Source organism: Peromyscus maniculatus, chromosome 20, assembly GCF_049852395.1.
Source record: "Peromyscus maniculatus bairdii isolate BWxNUB_F1_BW_parent chromosome 20, HU_Pman_BW_mat_3.1, whole genome shotgun sequence".
In the NCBI taxonomy this organism is placed as follows: domain Eukaryota; kingdom Metazoa; phylum Chordata; class Mammalia; order Rodentia; family Cricetidae; genus Peromyscus; species Peromyscus maniculatus.
Window position 1 is genome coordinate 34166799 of NC_134871.1, and position 22729 is coordinate 34189527.

At 47.3% G+C, this 22729-nt stretch overlaps 1 protein-coding gene across 8 annotated transcripts in view; it reads right to left on the bottom strand.

Moving 5' to 3' along the window:
* The window catches only part of Asap1 (ArfGAP with SH3 domain, ankyrin repeat and PH domain 1), a 317439-nt gene extending 295392 nt beyond the window's left edge, over window positions 1-22047 (bottom strand). For 4 of the 8 annotated variants that reach the window (XM_076555974.1, XM_076555968.1, XM_006980303.4 and 1 more), the window contains exon 1: window positions 21941-22046. The gene's annotated coding sequence lies outside the window, so the exon portion shown is untranslated. Of the gene's footprint in view, window positions 1-21940 lie in introns of all 8 variants that reach the window. The other 4 variants (XM_076555973.1, XM_076555967.1, XM_006980304.4 and 1 more) reach the window with 2 other exon arrangements.
* Window positions 22048-22729: the final 682 nt, after the last annotated feature.

Below are 22729 nucleotides of genomic sequence, written 5' to 3' on the forward strand. Positions count from 1 at the left end.
TCTCTCAGGTGGCAATGATAAAACAAGCATTATCCTACCCGGCTGTAGCCAATTTCACAACCAACTTCAGGGAAGAGGCCAACACACCACAGCAGCCCTTAGCTGACCTCAGAACTACAGAGGGGCTCCCTACCCCTAGTAGCAAAAGGCTATAGCCAACAAGGAACCCCAACAGTAGATGGGGGGGGGGGCGTCCTGAAGATCATCTTTCATGCTTAGCCCAAGTCTCAGCTCTGCCCAGGGCCACAACATTGAGCCTTCACCTTTTCGAGATTCTGCCAGCCATTCACTCTCTGCCCCCTCAAAACCACACATCCACAGGAACCCTGAGGCTGCTACTCTGGAGGTTGCACTGCCCCCTACCTGACCACACCTTCCTAAAGCTCCTTGACATGGCCAGCAAGCACAGGAGAAACAGCGCAAAGGCGCAAGTCATTAGGGACCTGCAAGCCACACCACAGTGACATGCCATCTCACATCCCGCAGACAAGAAAACGGGCACATAGCGAGTCTTGGCAAAGGTCTGCTGGCAGATGGGAGTGTCAAATCGCTCAGCCACTTTACAAAGGTCTGACAGCTCCTCCCGAGTTAAAAACAGTTACAGGATGGCTGAGCCATCCCACCCCAGGCATATGCCCCCTAGGAATTGAAAACACACACTCAAACCAACACTTGTAAATGAATGTTCACAGCAGCCCTTGCCATGACAGTCAAAAAGTAGCACTAGCGTAGATGTCCATCACCTGGTAAATGAATAAACATTGCAATCTACCCACACAATGGAATTATTGAACTATAAAAAGGCATGGAGGGCACATGGTGATTCGAGGCACCCAAAGGTTACCTAGCAGGAACCTGTCTCAAAGAAATAAACCAACACAAACATTCAAACAAAAGGATTTTGGGCATATACTGTACCATTGGGTAGATCTTTTGAATGTTAATACTGAAAGATGCTAAATGAAAGCCATACATGAAATCTTACATGGACAATTCCATACACATGAAACATCCAACCAAGGTACATACATAGAGATGGGAAGCCGACTGGTGGTTGCCAGAGTTTGCAAGAAGGAGAGGGGACCATGAAGTGTGTTGACTTAGTACATGGCTTCCTTTAGGGTGATGAAAACATCTTGGCGCTGTACAGAAATGATAGTCACTCATTATGAATGGACTCAATGTCATTGAACCGTATGCTTCCATAAGACTAATGGGTAGTTTTACATCAATTCTACATCAATTGTATGTATGTGTGTGTGTGTCATGCCAACCCTTGACGAAGCCATCCTAATTCAAGGGAGTTGCGTGTTTCCTCCTGGAACAAAACAGTCTATTGCTTGGCCTATGCAACTACAGTTGTGAACTGGTACATTTCCCTCCTGTCTCCTTTAAGCCAGTCTTGCTCTTTGCAGCCAAAAGCTTCTGAGTGGACAGGACCCTCAATGGCCTCCCTACTGTGTGACCTCAGAGAACACTTCTCTGAGTCTTCACTTCTTCATCAGCTCAGTAAACAGGGCTGATAATACCTGCTTCATTGGGTTTGTTCCAGAGTATTACCACAGCTCCTATGAGAATATTAGGTGGAGTTCCGAAGGTGACTTCATTCATTCCTTGTAACATAAATTATGACTCTCAGTGGCAGTATCATCCATCTGGTAGATCTGGTGTTGGGTTTACACCAACAGGAATGGCAGCTGTGTCACCAGCTTGCTGGAACCTAAGCTTGAACTCTGTCCCTCAACTGTGACCTTGGGAAAATTGCTGCTCAGGGATTTACAGTTCACCCGCCTATGAAATAGGAGTAATTATAAGTAAGGATGGAACAGATCAGTGTCTGGAGCATGTACGTTGTTATTGTCATTGTCACAGATCATAAATACAGGGCCTAGTCACTGGCACAGCAGTGTTGAGGTTGACTTCATCCATGGCCTCCCTCCTTCTTTCCCACCAGCAACTGCTTACAGAGTATCTTCATCACCAAGTAGCATCACAGTGTCTTGGATCAGGCAGGATTTCAGCTCCTCTAGACCAGGAGTTGGACAGCTATGACCTTGATCACAAGCATCACTTCCAAGGAGTTCTGCTTCTTCACACCAAACATTCCCACTCTTTCAACCAGGCCTTACCTACCGGATTTTACAGCCAACTCAAGTTTCCAGACTACATTTCCCAGACTCCTTTGAAACTGAGGGTGATAATGGGTCAGAGTTCAAGGAGGAGGGTGGAAATGGTGTAAGTCATTAACAGGCTTTTAAGAAGTAGGTGTGTCTCCTTCAGCTCTTCCTCCTCTGCCAAGGAATGAACAATATGAGAAGTGTTAAGGCCACAAAAGCAGAAGAGGCCTATGTTTGAGTATGACCACTAAAGGAATTGGAAATACCCATTTTGAAGAAAAAAAAAAAATAACCTCACATTTTTATAAACACTGTGGGGACTTTTTGTTGCTGCAGATACTGTTGCTTTATTACCATGGTACCATGATAGTTGACTGAACTGAATTATGAAAGGTCTCATGAATAGCCCCCCAAATACTATATCTGAATGCGTACTAATGTCAGAACCTGTAGATTCAAATAACACTGCACTAGGATTTGCTCTGACAAGGCCACAGGATACTAAGGGAGACAGAAGCATCTTGAACAAAAACATCCTATGATGGTGTGTCAATCATCTGAAGAAAAGCTTGGCCAAGGAAGGTACACTGAGGAACAGACAGGGTGAGGTCCACTCTCCAGGAACCAGTCTGCTCAGAAACAGCTCCCATAACGTGGGTATTTTAGCTCAGGAGAAGAGACATTCTTCCCCTCATCTCAAGTAGACCAATATGAAAGGGCAGAGAGGGGGACCAGCCTGAGAGCAGAGAGGGAGAACACCAAGGGATGATGTACCAGCTGTGGGGTGGAGAAAGGGAAGGAGGAAAGCAGGAAAGAAGGAAGATGAAGCCGAGGAGGAAGGTGAGGCAGAGTCATCGATAGACACCTGTGGCAGTTCAGGGACGTGTGGCTGTGTCATAGAAAAAAGCTGAATGATTTGAGCCAGCGCGTTCCACGGAAGGCCTGTCTGAGGATTCCATTTGCCAGCCTTTCTCAACTGCTGCTCTCTGGCCTGTGTGATTCCCACAGGGTGTTTTCCTGTCCCCTCCCTGATCTGGGCTTCTCTGCTGCTTCTCCCAAACTCTGTCCAGACTCACTCCACAGTCCTCAGAAACACAATCATTCCCCCAAAGCCTCTGCTTTCCTCCTTCTCTATGTTCTCAAAGCTCTCTTCCATGAGTCAGCCTCTTAGGAAGGACCTAAGAGGTCCCTAAAGAAGCCCTGGAAACTGACTGTCATGATGTCAAGTCACACAAAGGTGCCTAGAGCCAGAGGGGATGAGAGAGCTAGAGGCAGGGGTCCTGGGTTTAAATAAGCCATTACCTTTGATTTGGGGACTTTGAACATTTAGTAGAAAGGTTCGAGCCTAGTTTCTTCAAAATGGCTTATTTCTACTACTCTTAATAAAAAAAAATGTCTCTACTTCCTCACAGCCACTTTCTAGATGAGGACACTGAGGGCCTCAGAGGTTGAACAAACAGCTTTCGCTCACAGCGAACAGCAAAGTCAGTTCTAGAAGCCACATCTATCTAAAACTACAATAGAAGGCAGTAGAACTAAATTGCTCCAATTGGCTTGGGTCAGTTCGCAAGCATGATTGAAGTCCGTACATACATACATATACTACTTCCTAAGAAATTATGTATTAAATTTCAAAATGCAAATAAAAAAACTTACCTTTGGCCTCTTGATTATACAAAGAAAAGTGTACCTGATTGTGCCTGGAGCTGACAAGGACTTGAAGATGTGAATATCCTCAAAACCCTGCTCTAAAGACATGAGCTGGTCAACTTCCCTGAAAGCAACTTAGAAGCATGCATCACACATGAAAATGTGCCTGTTCTTTGGCCCGTCAATCCCACCTCCAACAACTCATCACAAGTAAGTATTTAGACAAGGATATAAGTGAAAAAAAAAAAAGCAAACAACCTGTACATCCACTATAAAGAGTATTTGAGTATGGGGGCTCATGCCTGTAGTCTCAGCACTCAGGAAGAGGCAGGATGATGGGAGTTGGAGATCATGTGTGACACAGAAGACCCTATTTCAAACAACAGATGATAGTAATAAGTATGATCTGAGATTTATGTGAAGGGTTGTATATCATCTATCCCTATGGCCATGTGTTCTCTGATCTACACAGCCAACCCAACAGAGCAATGCCTACAGACACTGTTTGGATCTCTCTAGATCTCCAGCCCAGGAAGTCTAATGCCCTCTTTTGCAGCCTGCCAATCAAACAGCCAAGGGTTGCCTCTCTTGTCAGTCACAGACACGTCTCTGCCACACCAACAAGCCCTGGAGAGCACTCCACTCTCCAAGAGCCCTTCAAGGTGGCTGACTCAGACCACACACATCTCTGTATTTGCTCTTCCTTTCAAAGAGCCCATGGCCCACCTTGTAGCTAGAGGATTTTAACAATGTAATCTTTCCAGGGATGTGCTGGGATCAGCACTGACACTGTCTGGGAATGATGCCATGTCCTGCTCAGCAGGTGATGAAAGGGACTAGGTGAATTCACTCAGTTACTTCCTCAAGACCTAGCTGGTGGTGGGCACCAAGGGTAGATGAAAGAGTGTCAACCTAAAGAGACCACAGGCCAGCAGGGTGAAGAGACAGTGAAACATCAACATGGCCTATGTTTTGATGAGGTCCGAATTCTATCTTAGGGATCAGCAAATGGCAACCTGGTCATCCACATAATAAACAGTAAGAATGCTATCATCAGTGCCTCACACTAAGCCAGGTCTAAGAATCTGTAAGGAAGAAGACAAGGGACCACTGTGACGAGTAGAACAGCAGAGGGGCATGGAAGGGGACATTTCAGCTGGCCAGGTCAAGGGGAAGCAGCTTTGCTGCTCTGCCTAAGGGCCATTTTTAAGCCATCCAGACCACAGAATGCAGACCTTTCCAATTCTTTTCACTCTTTCTGCCTCTAACAACTGGATTTTGCACACTGACATGCCCTTGTCTAGAGCCTTGTGTCTGGATAGGACTGGGAGAGAACAGGCAACTTTATCCAGAGTCTTCCAGGGGCCACACAAGTCTTCTTTCAGCTGTCTCCAAAATACTCTTCAGTGGATGCCAGGAGCATGGATTGAAAGAGAGGAAACTGAGTCTCAGAGAAATGAAGCTACCCACAGTCACAAAGCAAGAGAAAGAGTCAGCCTGCCAGCCAGGAATCTGATGGCTGTATCTGTGTTCTTTGTTCCACATCACACTGCCTCCATGACAGAGAAGGACTCACATGGTTACTTTCCCATCATTTAAAATCTGTGTTTGGGGGCTGAGGAGAAGGCTTAGCCAGCAACATGCCTGCTGAGCAAGCTTTAGGGCCTGAGTTCAAACACGCAATACCCGTGTAAAAAGTTGGGTTTGGTGGTACATGTCTGAAACCCTGGTACTGGGCAGGCAGAGACAGATGAATCGATGGAGTTTGCTCTTCAGCCAGTATAACCAGTCAGTAAGCTTTGAGTTCAGTGAGTAACCCTGCCCCCCCACCCCCCAAAAAGGTAGAGAGAATAGAAGACACAGTGACATTGACCTCTGACCTCCCCACCCTGCACCAATGTGCACAGACACACAAATACATACTGCAAAATACATTCAAAAGAAAAATTGATAAAACTCAGTATTCGTCCCACTGAGTTCCTGTGTTCTCCCAGTGTCCCTGCACAGAGAGCCCAAAGGGTGTGCCATAGGCCCAGCAAAAGGCTTCTCTAAAGGTACAGCTCACAGCTGTGGTACAGGATAAAGCTGAGTCTCCTCAGGCCTGCCCCTGCCCAGCTGTTCAGGTCCATGCTGGCTCTGCCTTCCAAGCCCACCTCCCTCTTCCCATCCCCCACCAACAACTTCTTCCACAGTGTCTGCACACACTGGCCCTGCTGACTCGCCTGTACCTGGGCAGTCTTTGCCCTTGGCCACAAAACGCCTTTCACTCCTAGTCAAAGGCTGTTCACCATCTCTGAGAAGATTCAGGAGTCCTCTTTCATGAGTCCCACAGTGCATCAGAAGTCACTTTGCCTTGTTAGCAGTTCACATGTCTTAACCCTGCAGACTAGGGGATGCCGATGTCTTACCTCCTAGAACACCAAGAAAGTTCTCACTAAGTGCTTCCATCACATAGTGTCCACAGAAATCCCAGCAGGATTAGTGTCACAAGCCAGCTGCAGTTAGACACAGGTGATAATTTTCTTATGCTTAGGTCAGATGCCCAATCATCATGATTTTTAACATCACCATTGCCATGGCTGTCTGCATCATCACCATCATTACTGCCATCACGGTTGTTATTATCATTGTTACGGTTCTCCTTATCATCAGAAGCAGCATCACCATCAACATCACCAACATCACCATCATCATCACTGTCATCACCATATTAGTTGTCTAAGTGTGCCATAATAAATCACCAAAAATTGGGTGTTTTAAAACAACAACAAAAAAAATGCACTCCTTCATAATTCCGTAAGGCCAGAATTCCAAAATCAAGATGTGGGCAGAGCCATGATCTCTTTGATGCCTTTAGGAGAGACTCTTCCCTTGTTTTTTCCTAGCTTTTGATAGCTACCAGAAGTCCTATCTGAGAGTCACACCACCCCAGCATCTGATGCCAGAGGCTTCCTCTCCTTCGTTGTCTTCTTCCAATGCGCTTTCTCTCCCCCACTCCCACCTCTTCCCAGTCATACCATCCTATCAAACTCAATGTCTTAGGTAGGGTTTCTATTGCTGTGATAAAACACCATGACCAAAAGCAACTTGGAAAGATTATTATTTCATTGATACGTCCAGGTAACAGTCCATCACTGAGGGAAGTTGGGGCAAGAACCTGGAGGCAGGAACTGAAGCAGAAGCCATGGAAGAATGTTGCTGATCAGTTTGCTCCCCTTGCTTGCTCAGTTTGTCTTCTTATACACCCCAGGACCACTTACCAAGGGGCAACACCCCTACATGGGGCTAGGCTCTCCCACATCAACATTAATTAAAAATATGCCCTATAGGTTGATCTTATGGAGGCATTTTCTCAATTGTGGGCTCCCTCCTCTCTGATGACTAGATTGCATGGAGTTGATCGACAGAAGGAAGGAAGGCAAGAAGGAAGGATCCAACACATTCAATGAATTCATTTTAACCTGATTTCCATTGGTGAATTTATTTCTCCATAATTTACAATCCAAGGCTCTAGGGATTAGGACTTTAAAAATACATTTTTGGAAGGGCATGATTCAACCTGCAACAATCGCCCAACTCTCATGAAGGCAGCTACCATTCCCCTTTCTCCTAGTCCCCAGGTAGCAGGCATGCACTCTCCACCTACCTCTGCCACAGCCAGAAGCTTGATTTGCTCCATTTGAAAGGAAACAAAACCAAAGCTCTGAGAGGCCTCAGACTTTCCTCAGGTCATCAAACAGCCAATCACAAGCCAGGCTGGGACTCCTGTGAGCCCAGCCATCTACCACTCAAGAAGCCTCCTTTCTGCTGCTCACTCACTCACTCTGCTGACAATGGCTGCCATCTGCAAATACTTCACATGGCGCCTCTCCTCACACGGGAAATTTAAAATATCCTCACTGAACTCAGCTTACCCCAACCAACTCGAAACCCATTCCAAGATGAGAACATCCCACACATTCACATTCTGTCCATTAAGATGCTTTAGGAAGAAAGGAATTCTGAAGAGCAACACCTGTCTTTTTCACTGCCTAGCTCACGCAGCTCCGCTTATACAAACACCTGCTTTTACTGTCTCCAGTGACAGCAGCCTCTGGGGCCTCTCTCACCTTCAGCATGATACACAAGGTACCAGGACCCAAGCAATCTGCCCTAAGCGGTAGCACGCGATTGTCTGGCTACAAGTCCACACGTGGGAAGAGCACTAGGCACAGGTTTACCTTCCATATCTATGTGAAAATCCCTGAGCACCAGGGCACAAGTCCTTCTAGTCCTCAGCAACAACTCACAAGCTTTTCAACTTTAGCAAAACACAGGATGCCAAAGAAGAATAGAGAAAGACGTCATCATAAAAGGCAAACTACCCATCTGCTGCACTACAGGGTGGGAACTCCGCTGAGCATGTGTCCAAGGGTCCTGGGTCTGAAGGTGGTGAGACCCAACTACTTCCTCTTTACCTGATCTTCTTCCTCTCTAAGCATGGGATGGAGTCCAATGCTCATTAGGTGGGAAGGTGTCCCCATCTGAAGCTTGAACCTCCACTAACAGTCAGTGGATTGAAGGATGGACTAAGAGGCAAACACTGAGTTAGGAAATAGCTGGACAGTTTACAGGAGCTACATGGAAGCCTGGCACAGGAACTATGGGGCAGACAGAGGGGCTGGACAGTGAGTGCTGAAGTCCACTTATTCCTTTGTGGTTGGATGTGCAGAAGAGCAGCAGAGAATAAGCAGTGATGATGAGCAGTCTGCAAGGTGCCTTTCTCCTCAGCCAAGGAAACCAGAACGAATAACTAAGAAATCCATATTACAATTCCAGTTCCTGTCACAGGACCCTCAGACCTGCCAGTGCAGGTAGAAAAGACACAGGCTTGCTTCCGCTGGGGCCAGGAACAGCCCTTCTGGGGATGCAGACACTGGTGGTACCAGGAAGCCACAGAAGCTACAGTCTTAGGTCCTAGACACAGGCATGATGCCATCTCACCAAGCCAAAAAGTTCAGTCATTGCTCCCCTTCTCTCCTCACACCCCCATCCAATCAGTCCACATGACAACCATCATCTTATCCATTCATCTTCCCTCTCTCTCTTCCTACCCACACCCTACCAGGGAACCCTCACTGGCATTGTCTCTTTTAGTTCTTGCCCTCAACCCTTTGACCCATTCAATCGCAGGTACCCAGAGCCTTTTTCCAAAAGTGATATTGCAGTTCTCACATCATAAGCTCTCAGTGTCTTCAAGATAAACACGAAGCTTCAGGATGTGGCTCCTGCCACCCCCCTCCAACCCCAAGGCAGCTTGCTTAAAACATCAGGCTACAACCATCCCAAGTCCCTCACAGTTTCTAGGACAAACCATCAATTTCTATCATCAACATCTTTCAATTGATCTCTGTACCTAGATGTTCTTTTCCTTCCTTCTGCTCTTTCCTAGCTATCTCCCTTTTACTCTTAAAGATTTAGCTCAAGGGCTAGAGAGATGGCTGGGCACTTATGGGCTGCTTAAGCATAAAAATAAGGGTTGGGATCCCAGCACCCATGAAACAAGCTGGGCTTGGTCCTATACACACACACACACACACACACACACACACACACACACACACACACACACATACACCTATAACCCCAGCACTAAGGGAGACAGAGATGGGAGAATTGATGGAGCTTGTTGGTTGCCCCCCTAGCTAGAAAAAAAAAAGATAACAAGCTCCAGGTTCAGTGAGAGACCCTGCCTCAAAGGAATAAAGAATAAATGAAACAATACTTGATGCCCTGTTTTGGCCTCCACATGTGCAGATTGCAGAGGCATGTGCAGCCACATACTCATATGTGCATATGCCACATACATCTCTCTTTCTCTCTTACACACACACACACACACACACACACACAGAGAGAGAGAGAGAGAGAGAGAGAGAGAGAGAGAGAGAGAGAGAGAGAGAGAGAGAGCTCAAAACATAATACCTAGCAACGATTCTCTGACCTTCCCTGAAAGGCAGGGCCCAGTACCTCTTAATAAGCACCCCATGGTACTATATGTGCCTGCATGACAACACAAAACACACTGGTCATTACTCTTTGTGCATGCATGTCTGCATTGACATGGAGATCTCAGATGGGCAGAGATGGCGCTAATGCACAACACAACAGCTGCACTCAGTAGGCACTTAATAAAGAAAGAGGGAGGGGGAGAGAAGGAGGAAGGGGAGTGTCAAATGTTGAGGTATTCAAGAAGATAACGGCAGCCAGAAGGGTCAGAGAAGGCATCACAGAGGAAGTGCATTTGAGTCGTCGTCAGAGAGGCAGCGGCATCTAGGGAAGACAAAGGAAGGGGAAGGAAAATTCAAGTGGAAAAGTAAGACAGGAAAGACACAGATGTACACAGTGCAGTGGAGACCTGCAGAGTGGCAGCCAAGAGTTACGTGAACGAGGAGACTTAAATGCCATGTGGTGTGGCTGTCCCATCAAGTTGTTAGTTAAGTTTGTTTGTTTGTTTGTTTGTTTGTTTGTTTGTTTGTTTGTTTGTTTGTTTTGAGACAAGCTGGCCTTCAAATCATAGATATCCATCTGTCTCTGCAAGGAATAAAGGCATGCATCAGCATACCCAATTGATTAAGATTTTGGGGATGCGGGCTAACATAGCAGATTATTATAGAATGAATAAAATATCCAGTGTCTCATTCCTTCCATTCTTCTGCTCTGACATCTTCAAAATATTCTCCCTAAGCTAGGTACCCTTCTCATTGTCCCAATGGCTATATGAAACAGTTCATGGTAACACAAAGTTTGTTAATTTGTTTTGTTTTGTGACTGGCCTTAGGATCAATGTATAGGGGAGGATGACCTAGAACTCCTGATCCTCTAGCCTCCATCTCCCAGTGCTGAGATTACAAGCATGCTCCACTGCATCAAGTTGGAGAATGACCACTGGGTTTTACGCATGCTAAGCAGTACTCTACCAATTGAGTCCTAAATCCCCAGTTTGAAATTTCTTTTTTAAGATGGAACAAGATCCTTCCCCAATCCTACATCTTTCCAATTTTCCATCAGAAGGCATTGGCCAGAATTATGTCATAAGCCCATGCCCAAACCAATCACTGCCAAGGGGACAAGACCATGGTAATGACTGGAGCTTCACTCGCCTCCTGAAAAGTCCCTGGAATGTGGACTTTTGAAGATCAGTGTTTTGTCATCAAGAAAGACGGGGAAATGATACTGAGCATGAGCTGGTGTCTGCTATGTATTCCCACTCACTCACCTCCAAGACATCTGTACCCATAGAGTATGTCTTAAGACTTTCGGGATAGTTAATATTAACTGCCAGCTCAACAGATCTATAATCTTCTAGTCATGTCACTGAGGAGTTTCTATTTTAAGCTAACTTACGTGAGAAAACAGACACTAAATTTGGACAGAACCATTCCATGGGCTCAGTCTTGGATTGACTAAAAAGGAGAAAGTGAGTTAAGCATTCACCTCTCCCTGTTTTGTGACTGTATACAACATGATCAGCTACCTCAAAGCCCCTACGGTGCTCTCCTTGCCATGGTGGACTGTCCCCTCAAAGCATAGCTAAATAAGTTACTTGGGTTTTTGTTTGCTTGTTTTTTTTCAAGACAGGGTTTCTCTGTGTAACAGTTCTGGCTGTCCTGGAACTCTCTCTGTAGACCAGGGTGGTCTGGAACTCACAGAGATCTGCCTGCCTCTGCCTCCCGAGTGCTGAGATTAAAGTAGTTACTTACTCCTTGTCAAGCGTTGGTTACAGCCACAAGAAAATTAATCAAAGCAAGTTTCGTTGCTACAACAGAATGCTTGAGGTATATGAAGCTTTTCAGTTTTGAGAAGTTAAAGAACGTGACACTTGTATCTCAGAACATTTCTGATGAGGGCCTCGTGGTGGGTGGTACACGCTGCCTAGCAATGGTGACAGCAGGTGTCAGAGCAAGCAGTCTCATTTCTGAGCCAGGAAGCAAAGAGAACTGGGTGGAGCCAGGCTGGCTCCCTTTGTAACAACCCTCTTCAGGCATGGCAGAAGTACCTTCCCAGGGCAGCTCCCCTTCCTACCCCCTAACTCTATCCCACCCCACCTATTGCCCCCACAACTTCCCATCTCCTCAAAGTTCCACTACCTCTCAAAAACACTACCCAGAGAATCCAACCCCAGAGCACACAATTAAAGCCCATCCAAGCCACAGCACACGGTGCAATCTGCAGAGCCCACACCTCCACCCCTCTGCCAGTCTATTTTAGGCCTGAGGAAGTAACTGTCCTAGGAGAGGAAGCTTGCTAAAGGCTATTACAGGAAGGTCTATAACGATGCTGCTGTTTGAGTTTCCACATGAAGAGTTCCGTGATAGTGGGGGGACAGGAAATAGTGGGGACAACTGAATTCCAGAGGCAGCCCTGAATGCAGTGTTATTTCAACTAAGAGGTTTACCTTTCTCCTTGAGCAAATAATGCTACACTTAGACCTTTCCCAAAATAACTGGCGCACTCCTACCACAGGATTTGATCCACCTTTTTTCAGACTGGACTCTCCTTCTTTATTGTCCACTAATGGAAATCCTGCCCTGAGTGCAGATGGCACCTCTCCATTACCAAGTTCTCCCCCATCACGCCCCTGGAATGACATCTTGTGCCCTGCAAATTCAGGGGTGCTTTCTGCCAGCAATTCTATGGGGGAGTCGGGGACATGGATTCAACATTACAACATTACACCTTTCTCTTCTGCCTGCCTGCCAAGTACTTGGGTACATGGCTGTCATCATCATGTCCTAATCTAGCATAAAGCAAAACATGCAGGAAAACTCTTGAAACTGAATGGAGCTTCCCCATGCTTCCTTTCCCTATGGACCGTGCAAATGAAGACTCTTGTCTCACTTTTGTCTTGAACCAATCATGTGTCAGGAGCTCAGGCACTTTCCTTATATAGTGCTTATTAACACCCTTTAAAAAAAAAGAACTGAGATATTTTTCACTATTTACAGAAAAGGAAATGAAAGCCCAGGGAGACTATGAGAAAGGCTAAGGATGCACCCTGCAGGGTCATATGAGGAATCAGGACATGATTCACATCTTTAGGAACCGTATCGTACAGAGTGTGGGTACTGAGCTCAGATGGCCTTGCTTAAAGTCTTGCCACTTACTGGCCATATGACCTTGAGGAAGCTAACATATCCCAGTCATCCTGTGTTTACAAGGATGAATATCTTATTTCTTCAAAGGGTTATGATGGAGAGTGAATGAGTTATAGAGAGAAACTGCTTAGGACACTGCTGGACAAACATCCACACACAAGTACGATTATCCATCATCATTGCCTCCAAGTCCAGGAGTTTCCCATGGCATCATGAAGAACATTCTCCACTCAGCCAATCACCTTAGGCAAGACCAATGACCTGCCAGAAGGACAGGCCACTTGAGTACATGAAGCCCACCACTCAGAGGAGCAGGCCGAGATAACAGTGGGTCAAAGCTCACTAAATGCATTGATTCCACCCTGTAATGGCTCTCGGTGGCAGCTCAGCACTCATTTGTGGAATCCCAGTGGAAGTTACAGAGGAAGTGGGGCCACAAGAGCTGGCTCAGCTCCTCCAAATCCAGCTGCCGACAGCACACCAGGGAATGGCCCTTATTTGACTGAACGAGCTCTGAAACTACCCGACACAGTCCCCCCTCTCCCCATGTCCACTACCCCACTACAATCTGGCAGGGAAGGTGAATCCAGGCAAGAGCTACTGTCCTTAATCAGCTTCAATTCCTAGACTAGAATTCAGAATTCCCAGTCTTAATTTAGTAATTTTTTTTTATTATCTTATGCCCTTTGTATCTGTCTTCTGTACCCTCACCCCACCTCCTCCTTCTTTCTCCTAAGACAGTTTTATTCCTCACCACTAGGCAATGCTAGACACTGAAGGTTACAGGGTCCCTCCTTAACCAGGTTCCCTCCTTAAACAGGAGTAAGTACCTACAGCAGATGAACATAAGAGCAAGCTCAGTAAATGCTTGCTATCTGAATTCAACCCTTTTTTTTTTTTTAGATAGGTTTGCATGTAGCCCAGGCTATCTTCAAACCTGATAGGATGACCTTGGACTGTTCCTGTGTCTACCATCCAATGATATTACATGTGTACACCACCACAGCAAGTTCACAGAATACTACAGATTTGACCCAGGGCTTTATCCATGCTAGACAAACACACTACCAACTGCCCCCCCATCCCTGAAGCCAAACTTTCATTGCTAATGTGCTCATATGGATCCTGGTTCTCTTTTCTCGAAATAGCAATTTTTACATCTTCATGAAGGCTCTTTCTTCTCCAATCCTCTTAAGAAGTTTGAATGACCTAAGCCACCTGGTTCCAACTTGGTACCTACCAGAAGGAAATGAAAGCTGAGACCTCTTTACAAAGCCAGGACCCCATAAAGGTCAAAGTCTTCTCTGAAAAGAAGGCCTGAGTGATTTTTTTTTTTCCATCTGTCTGGAGAAGTGGCAAGAAAGTCTTAGGGCAATGGTTCTCCACCTTCCTAATGTTGTAACCCTTCAGTATAGTTCCTCATGCTGTGGTAATCATGAAATTATTCTTGTTGTGCTGTGGGATGTCTTTCTGTATGCTGTGAATATGTGTGGCTCCCACTGGATAATAAATAAAGCTGGTTTGGCCTGTGGCAAGAAAACTTACAGCCAGGCAGGAAATCCAAGCAGAGATATAGAGAGAAGAAGGGTGGAGTCGAGAGAGAAAGAGAGAGACACCAACTGCCACTCAAGGAGCAACAAGATGCCAGCAAACTGGTAATGCCACAGCCACGTGGCGACATATAGATTAATAGGAATGGGTTGAATTAAGTTGAAAGAGCTAGCTAATATAAGCTGACCCATAGGCCATACAGTTTGTAAGTAATATAAGCCTCTGTATGTTTACTTGGGCCCGAGCGGCTGCGGGATCAGGTGGGACACAGGAAAACTTGCAACTACATCATTGCTACTTCATAACTAATTTTGCTACTGTTGTGAATCATAATGTAAATATCTGATATGCAGGATATCTGATATTCAACTCCTGTGAAAGGGTTGCTTGACAACATACCACCACCACCACCACCACTACCAAGTAAGTCACAACCCACAGGTTGAGAACCACTGCCTTAGGATCTGGAGTAAGGGATATGATTCCCATGCAAATACTGAACACTCTGGGTGTGGAAAGCTTCTTGTACCAAGGATCTAGTGATCAAATGTTCATCCCAGAAGCTCTGGCAGAAATAGTCAAGGACCCAAGAAAGCTTAGGGCTACTGCAGAAGCATGAAGCCACTCCATAGAGACAGACACCTCTGATACACAGGATAGGGGAGGGCCTCCTGGGCACAAACCACCATGTCCCCAAACCAGAACACACCACAAATAGAAGAAGTAAATAATCCAGAGCGAGCATCACAGGTCAGTCTGAAAGTGAATATCAGCATGTTTGAAGTGATGCAAACAGAAAAGAGAAGCCGTAAGGAAGGAGCAGGATCCTAGGATAAAATGCAAGGATAGCTTGAACAGTAAGCACTTTTTAGCCTGGGCCATCTCCCTAGCCCTTCAGGGATAACCCGAAAAAGAACCAAGAAGAGTTTCTAGAAGTGACATGAACAGTCATTAAAATGGAAAACTTAAGGATGGCATATTCTACAAGCAAAGCACCATAGCTGACCAGGGTGAGCCAGTGCATCTGACTCTACCTCCTCCCTGCTCAGCGCTGCACATAAAATTGGAGTCCCACTCCTACCACCAATCCCCTTCAAAATGTCCAATGTTTCAGTTTTCACTTGGTTTCAACCAAGTGAAAAGTTTCCCTAAAGATGGCCACAGCAAAGCCCTGTAGGGGTTCCCCCTTATGCTCTTCCTATGTTATGTCAGTTAAGTCTGTATGGTTAGTGCAGCAGGGGCAGTAGAGGGGCAGCAGGGTCAGGAGTGGGAGCCCTGAGTCTACTGGTAACCATTCCCTCCGGCCATCCTGATTCAGTGATGGTCACAGAACTCGGGGACAACTACAAAGCCTGACTAAGCATTCTTTTTACATTCTACCCACAAAGAAAAACAGAACCTCAGTGAAACATGCACACAGGATATTCCACACATGCAGGATTTTAGGAAGGCAGAGGAGCTCTGACCAAAACTTCATGCTCAGCTTTGAGTAGGGTAGGGAAGCGTGGGCATTTCCGGAATGGGTACAGTTGCCCTCTTGACATCCCTTTTCCTGTCCTGCCCGTGGAGATACGCCAGAGTCTGCTTCTGCAGAACTCCTGCCTCATCTGGAGGAAGTACCGTGAGGTGTGAGCTTCTTCATCCCAAACCAGACTCCAACTGCACCCCTAGGCAAGGCTAAACCTGCTCACTCCTGTTTTTCCAAGTCTTCGAGCACCTTCATACTTCCTGGCTGGAGGCAGAGGAAGAAGAGGAAACACCAGAAATACTACTACAAGACTCCTGGCGTTTTTTTGTGGGGACAAGGGTGGGGCTATGGGGGTGGGAATATCAGAGATGAAGAAGAACCTCAGATAGCCAACAACTTCAGCTGTATAGCCCAGCATGCTGGAGGCCAATGGAGTTAATGTGGCTCTCCAAAGTGCTTACATGGTTTCAGGAAAGTGTCTGGTTTCCAGGAGTATTTGGGACAGGAGCCCATTTTCTCTAACTGAAAGCCTGCTGAAATCTGGTCCTAATTACCCCCTAACAGCAACGTGGCTGCACAACACATCATGGCTGAGTCTCTTGCTCTCAGACAATGAGGCCACCCACCCATGCACTGCTAGCAGGCTGGGCCCTCTGTTAGTGTTTCCCCTAAGGCTTCAGACATATTTGTCCTGATCCAACACAGGTTCTTTCCTGACCTCTCTTATGCCTTTGGGGACAGGGCTGACTCATGTTGGGGACACTAGTTATGACTTGGAAACCAAGGTTTTAGCTGTACAAAAGGGCTTTATGAAGTGCTGAGAAATGAATTATAAACCAACCTTCAATGAGAGGAACAGTCCCCTACTCCCAGCTAACCATTTTGGGGAGAGGGTGTGAGGACAGGTGAGCTAGGAGGACTCTCTTATGGCTGACAATTTAATTCACTGTTGAGGCAGGATAAGAAGGGTTGAAAGGAAACCATCAGGCCTAACTCCCCACAGCAGAGTACAGAGGAAGGACTAAACATTCATCACTAGTGTCACAGGAAATGTCCATGACCTGCCTTACTTGCTGGGTTAGCAGTCTCTCCCCTGACCACCCACAGCACCTCCCCTACCAATCCCAGAGGCATCCTGGGAACATGCTCAGTTATATGGCAAAAAAGGACTAATGGCTGAAGGAAGAAGCAACGTCACCAATCAGCCCATCTTATAAGGACTGTGGGGCTGGGGATATTGATGCTTGCCTAGCAGGCATGAAGTCCTGGGTTCTAGCCACAGCACTCCATAAACCAGATGTGGTGACATACACTCATAATCCCAACTGTAATCCTCAAACTTATAGGACAGAAGCAGGAACGTCAGAAGTCCAAGGTCAGCCTCAGCCACAAACGGGTTCAAGGCTAGCCTTGGCTAGGGGAAAAACAAACCTAGGGTCAGCAGCTGAGATTATACACACAGCCCAATGCAAACACTTAAAGGGTCCTAAAGAGTAGGAGAGAGAATCAAAAGTAGGAATCAAGATGGCAGCATAAAAATTAACGTGGACATTGTTGACTTTGAAGGCATGAGCCCAAGTACACAGGAGGCTTCGCTTCTAAGGCTGGGGGAAAATAAGAAAAGCAAAAAAGTTCTCTTTAGAGAAGTGGTTCTCAACCTTCCTAATGTTGCAGCCTCAAAGTGGTTGAGACCCACAGGTTGAGAACCATTACTTTAGAGCTTCCAAAAAGAAAACACTTTGATTTGAGAACACTGAGGCAGTTTTCAGACCCCCATAGCTGTAAGATGGTAAATTTCTGTCGGCTAAATTATGACATTTCTTTTATTGCTGCAGCAACAGATAAACTAATATATGATCGCTACACTTACCATAGAAAAAAAGACTATTTTTATTTACGCACCTATCGCTGTAGTCAATAAGAATAGCTGACATTTCTTGAGCTTACATTTGCTTTTAGTATTTACTATGTCGTGAGGCCAGTCTGAATGTTTCATAGGCCTAAGGTATGAAGAAAAGGTAAGTTCAGTTGAGCAGAATGATTGAGTGGGCCAGGAAGTTAGAGGCATCTTCCAGGAGATCAAGACATGGATGCATTTTAGGAGATAAATGGGAGTCAGCCATCAATAGAAGAGCACACCAGGCAGGGAATAACATAAAAGACGCTGAGAAAAATGACCATAGTAAGCATTTCAGTGGCTCAGCTTCAGGCTGACAACAATGTCTCTAGCCTTGGCATCTTGTCTTCTCTTAGTTTAAGGTCTTGTGCCCTCCTATCTTCCAGAGACCTTCCTATGGATGCCAGCCGCAGCACAGTCAATACCCAGCTTTTTCTCCACAAACCTAATTCCTCCTGCATTCTTTCTGGTCTCTAATAGGATGCTACCATGCCCCAGGCTGCTGGAGACAGATCCGAAGACTCCAAGTTTGAGTCCTCTCCCCGCCCCCAACCAGCCCACATCATCTCTATATAATCCATCACATATAAATTCTATCTTCAAGCCGTGACCGGGACCCACTAGCTCCTTCCTGCCTCCACTGCTACCACTCTGGTCTACACTACCATTGCCTTCCTGGAATAGCAAAATGGTATCCTGATGCATCTTAGCTGCATCTACTCTTTGCTCCCTAGGACCTTCATGAAGCAGTCTCTTAACAATGTCAGTCAGATTCTACTCCTGAGCCTCAACTCAACAATGCTCCCTTACACTTGATGGAAGGATTTCCAAGCTGTGTGAACTTGAATTTAAAATACTCTTCAACCTCACCTTGCAATGGTCTCCTCATTGCTCCTGACTCTGCTCACTCCCTGGAATACTTGGAGCCCTCCTGCGTATGGAAGATTTTGTATATTCCTACCCATCTCCTCAGAATGTCCTTCCCCAACATCCTCTCCCCAACATCCTCTCTGTTTATCTCCTTCCTTCTCTACTTTCCAGCCTCAGACCTGGCTTTCCCTGGTAAGCCAAGAGTCAACATTGTATTCCCATCCTTGGCTTTATTCTTTGATTTCCTGGGGGGGGGGGGGTAGGACTTACATCCTACAAGTTCTCAGGCCTACTTAGAAGTTACCAGCTTCATCCTGGATGCCAACCTCTTTTAGTGGAATGCAAGCACCAGGAGGGTGGGGCTCCATCCATCTTGTTCATCACTGTATCACAGGGACTCCATGGCAAGGCTTAGCATAGAGCAGGTGCTCAATACATGGTTGTGGGCTTGATTAATTAAATGAAAGAATATAATCCTGACAATGAAAGACGGGGCTGAAAATCAGAGTCCTTGAGAACAGGGTGCTATTCATCTTTGCATGATTAGTACCTCCCACAATGGAGCCACTTAGCAAGTGTTTACTGGATACAAGAAAGAATGACTCAATCCAGATGAATTTGAGGAAGGCTGTCCTTTCTGGGAAAGGCTCCCAAGGAGTCCCCTCTCTGGGGGAACACTCGTGTGTGTGTGTGTGTGTGTGTGTGTGTGTGTGTGTGTGTGTGTGTGTGTGTGTACGTGCCTGCATGCATGTACCCATGAGTGAACACTGGGGTCAGACAGGGTTTCTCATTGTACCTAGAGCTAGGCCAGTGCATGCCAGCAAGCTCAAGAAATCACAGTGCTGAGCCAGGGTGCCTGTTTTTTTTTTTTTTTACATGAGTTCCAGGGATTTGAACTCGGGACTTTGTGCTTATAAAGCAAACACTCTTTTCATCTGAGCCATCTCCCCAACACTTCCTTGGTCCTTGTAACAAGTCTAGAGCATACAAGTGCTCAGAAAGTGCTAGCTGTCGCTGTCAGCACTGCTTAGGTAGGAACTGTTTGTGCAGACTTCTAGAAAAGACCTCCGGAACCGGTGAGAGAAAAAGAACAGGGGAGGAGAAAATGAAAAGGGAAGATCCCATCAGATACAACTGAGACCGTAGTAGGGATAATACATGAACAGCACAGGTAAGAGGGGAGTTCTCTTTTTCCTCTAGACCACAGCCACCTGGGCGCAACACGAAGCAGCCAGCTGGGAGGAGGGTCTGCACCAGGAGGGCTCAGCTTGAATGCACACATTCATCTCGGGGCCTGCAGGGCTCGCTTGGGTTTTGGAAATCTGGCTTGCTGTGGGTGGGGAGGACTGGAGAGGTGGAAGGAATTTCAATTTCCTTCACCAAATGGCAAGATTGTGAGGAAGTCCTTTCTCTCCCGACATTATCACATACTAAAAATGAAGAGCCAGCCACTCAGCTTTCATGAGGAGGAAAAGAGGTGGGCTGGCCGCGCTCACAGCAAGAGGAGGATTCAAAATCAAGACTTCTGAAAATCTCACAGCACAGTGTGTGTCAAGACACTGTCCTTTTGGAGTCTGGGGAGTTTGTATATTTTCAACAAAAAGGAGAGAATAGAGAAAAACACAACCTCCCCCCTCCGCCAACACACATAATAACTACAATTGTATATTTCAAATCCATTTGAGAGCTGAATGGCAAATCCACTTGGGTCAGTGAACAGGAGAAGTTGGGTAATGTTTTATTTTTTTAAGCCAGGATACAACGCACTAAAAATCATTATGCATTTTTGAATAGGGTAATTTAGAAATGCCTTATCACAAAATACATTCTTTCAGATAACTGCGTATCTCAAAAACAGCGGCAATAACAGATAAGCGAACCAGAGAAGGCGCTAATGTGGAGAGGGTTGAAAGACAATTCCATGTCTGGTTCATGGCTGGCCGATCATAATCTGATACAGTCAGAGCAGCCCAGGCCCCAGAGTTTAGAGAATTGGAAGCTAGCTATTCCTGGCTAGGCCACTAAGTGGTCATGTGTCCTTTGACAAGACAGGTAACCTGTTTGAACCGCTTCCATTTCAAGTTAAAGAAAAGTGGAAACAGTTGTTTTCTGAGATTCTTTTCTTCTCTACCGGACCGCCCCCCACCCCCCACCCCATGGCCCTACACAGGGGCCTTCCAAAGGCCCAGCAAGAAGACCTGACCATTCAGGTTAGAACAGACATGAAATTGACCTAAAAATTAAATTCTGTGTTTTACAATCTCAAAACATTACTCAGCAATCCTGTACCGCGGCTATTCCAGAATCAATTCTGCTAAAACAACCTGATGGAGTAGATGAACAACAACAAAAGTGGTCTTTTGGAACTGTACAGCTAAGGCTAAGGTCAAGTTAATGATGGTCTAGACTTGGCTAAGCCTCTCCATGATAAAAAGAACTCGCCTTACGAGTGCACGGGATGATGTCTCCGGATAAATCAAACAGCAGAAAATCAGATACCAGCGAGTTTCTTTTTTCTTTAAACTTACTGTCGCTCATATAAAAATCAGCAGGTCCCCAAATGGTACAAGCGGAAGACATAAGGCATTTCCCAGCTCCCAAGTGGCATTACCAACCCCCCTCGATTTCTTTTGCTTTAAGTAAGTGGTCTGGGGCCTGCCTGGCAGCGCCATGTCCAGGCCGGGTCCCGCGCCAAGGGGAACTTTCCTCCACTGCGCCGGAGACAATGCAGCGGCGAGTGCCCGCGCCTTGAATCGGCGCGGAAAGAGAGCACCGGAGAACCGGGAAAGTGCCGGGGAGGAGGAGGAGAGCGCCCCAGCGGGCTGGGAGAGCGCCTGAGAGGAAAAGGAGAGAGCCCCAACAGCAGGGAAGAGTGCCCAGGAGGACCGGGAAAGCGCCCCCGCGGACCGGGAGAGCGCCCCCACGGACCGGGAGAGCGTCCCCACGGACGGGGAGAGCGCCCCGGCAGCTGTCCGGGCCTCGTCCAGGAATGGGTGCATTGCGCCCCGGGCGCATCCCCCCAACCCGGGTCGCCACCGCAAAGCAGGGGAACGCGCGCTCCAGCGCTGCGGATGCGGAGCCCCTGGGCGGCCTGGCCAACCCCGCAGAGCCGGCTGCGCGCCCTACACGCCCCCAGACCCCGCGCTGGTGCTCTCCCGGAGGAGAGGGACACCCAGAGCCCGCAGGGGTGCGGGTGGCCGTGAAGCGCCCCTCCGCGCCCGTCCCGCCGCCCCGCCGCCTTGCCACTCACCGGGACCGGGCGGGCCGCTGGGCATTATTCCATCGCGGGCGCGGCGGGGCCGGGCGAGGCGCGGTAGCGGAGCGCGGCGCAGGAAGGGGCGGGCGACCATGTGCCGAGGGGGAGGAGGCCGGCGACGCGAGCCGCTCGCTCGATCCCGCTCTCGGCGGCGGCGGGCGCGGGCTGCAGGAAATCCAAACACTTCGGCAGGAAATCGGAATCCTGACTAAGCACTCCCGGCCCGCGGCTGCCCCGCGCCGGGGGCTCCCGCCGCGCTTAACTCTTGGCCCGCCGGCACACTGCAAGTCGCCGGAGTAGGACCCCGCAAGGGATGCATGGGGTGGGCCTTGTCCTTGCCCACAGAGGGCAGGGGTGGGGCTCGTCAGCAGAAAACCTTGGCCTTGAAGTGAGGCTTGCTAAAGCTGGGGCCCGGGAGAGGACTGTAGTCGCTCTCCCATCCTGCCCTGCCTGGATGGCCTTGCAATCTCTCCTGACTTCTCCCTGTCCACTTTCACTGGTTCCTTTCAATCGAATTCTCTCTTTTTGCCCAGTGCCTGGAGGCAGAACCTTTTGGGTCGGGATAGCACAGGGATGATCTGGCTAGTTTAGGCAGATTTCGATGTCTGAACCCAGGTTGGAGAATGGCCTTTTCCTTTCTCCTGCAAATGATACTCCCTTGAGCCTCAGTTTCTCGAATAAAGAAGGAGTGTTTGTAGACTCAATTTGGAAACCAGATGTTTAGAATGGCACGTTGGAAACACCAATGATAGCCATGCTTGGCCTTATTGCAGTCTAAAGACC